Source organism: Sceloporus undulatus, chromosome 1 (genome assembly GCF_019175285.1).
Source record: "Sceloporus undulatus isolate JIND9_A2432 ecotype Alabama chromosome 1, SceUnd_v1.1, whole genome shotgun sequence".
NCBI classification, from domain to species: domain Eukaryota; kingdom Metazoa; phylum Chordata; class Lepidosauria; order Squamata; family Phrynosomatidae; genus Sceloporus; species Sceloporus undulatus.
This window is the reverse complement of record NC_056522.1, coordinates 141,773,850-141,775,753: the sequence shown is the minus strand read 5'-3', so window position 1 is coordinate 141,775,753 and position 1,904 is coordinate 141,773,850.

Below are 1,904 nucleotides of genomic sequence, written 5' to 3'. Positions count from 1 at the left end.
TGGAACTGGTCAGACCCCTTACTGACCGTTCAAAACCAAGTCCCTGGCTGGTGCCAATCCACCCTTCCTTGTGTCTTTTGTCTTGTCTTTGTAGTTGGGAGGAAAAGGGTGCTGCCACAGAACTTGGCCAGATGCCCTCAGATGAGTCACTGGAGCCAGAGAGAAGCTTGCTGATTCTTCACTTAGCAACCCTGAAGCAATGTTTCCAAGTTCCTGGCTTTAAGGGATGTTGCTCCTGGGTTGGTTCTAAGTAGTCTTCAAACCCATCTCCTCAGTTATTTGCACGACACCCCATCTGGCCTGTTGATTTGGAAAGTAGCATTCATACTGTCTCCCATCAGAAGTCGCTAACTTTTAAGAACATCAGTATAATGCAGAACTGATCATAAACTATGATGTAGATTGTGGAGCTTGCTTCCCTCAGTTGACCCCTTCCCTGCTGTCACCTGCTGACAGAATGACATCATTCTCATGGGAAACAGTGTAGACAAATCCAGGGTTGCTTTGTTGTTTTTAACTGCCCTCAAGTCGATCTTGACCCATGGCAACCCTGTGGATGAGACATCTCCAAGACTCCCTGTCCCTCACTGTCCTGCTCAATTCCTGTAAATTTATACCCATGACCTCCTTAATAGAGTCCATCCATCTGCCTTTCTCTCTTTCTACTTTCCTCCACCTTTCCTAGCATTATTGGGGGTTTTTCCACTGAGTTGTCCCTTCACATGATGTGTCTGAAGTATAACTGCCTCAGTTTTGTCATTTTGGCTTTCAGGGAGATTTCTGTCTTGATCTGCCCTAGAACCCACTCATTTGTTTTTTGGTTTTTTTTTTGGCTGTCCATGATATCCTCAGCACTTTTCTCCAGCACCACCTCTCAGATGAATTGATTTTCTTCCTATTTTCTTTCTTAACTGTTCATCTCTCACATCCATACATGGCAATAGGGAATACAATGGCTTGTAAAATTCTAACTTTTGTGTTCAGTTGTATATCTTTGCATTTTAAGGTCTTTTCCAGTTCCCCTCATTCTTAATCTTCTGATTTTCTGGCTGCAGTCCCCGTTTCTATCAATGTTTGATCCCAGGTATGGGAATAATAATAATTATACTATTTCTGTTTCTTTATTAGCTAGGTTGAATTTGTGTAGGTTCTCTGTGGCCATTATTTTTGTTTTCTTTATGTTCAGCAGTAGGCCTGCCTTTGCACTTTCTTCCTTGTTCTTTCTAGGTAGTTGTACCAAGTCTGTGAGGTTTTCTGTTGCTGCAAACCTGGAAAACCTAGGGCCCACTCAGATTTTATGGTAAGTGTAAACTTGCCCTGTGCTTCTTTTGTGCTATTTCATGATATGTGTGTGGGGTGAGAGAAATATGACTTGAAGGAACAGACTAAAATAATGTGCCTGGTCAGTGGTTGGGCAAACTTACCTATGGAGCCTTGAATTTAGTGGAAAGAAGGCTAGGATACCCATGTAGCAAACTGTAAAATAAATTGAGCAAAGCTAATTTCCTGCCATTAGCCAACACTAGGAAACTCCCAGCTGGCTACTCCAGAACGTCTGGACTCCACAATTTCCTTTTGCTGGCAGCTGCAGAAGCAAACTGGGTATTTATGTATTACATTCTCCTCTCTCCTTTCTTCCATTTTTTCACAAAGTGCCCTAACTGGTTTCCAAGCAGGGGCGTCTTGAAAGTTCTTGGGCCCTATCACGGGCCTTTTTAGAAGCTTCCAATCGGCCAGTTTTCTCTGCTTCCCAGTTGCCCTGTCCTTCACGCTGTCTCCAAGACAAAAGGAAGCCAAGACTTTCACTGGACACCCGTTCCTTATCCTACACCTTCAACAATAAGTTTGAATCAGGAGCAAAAGGAGCAAATAAATGAAAGGTGCCTTTGGCCTGATTATTTTCC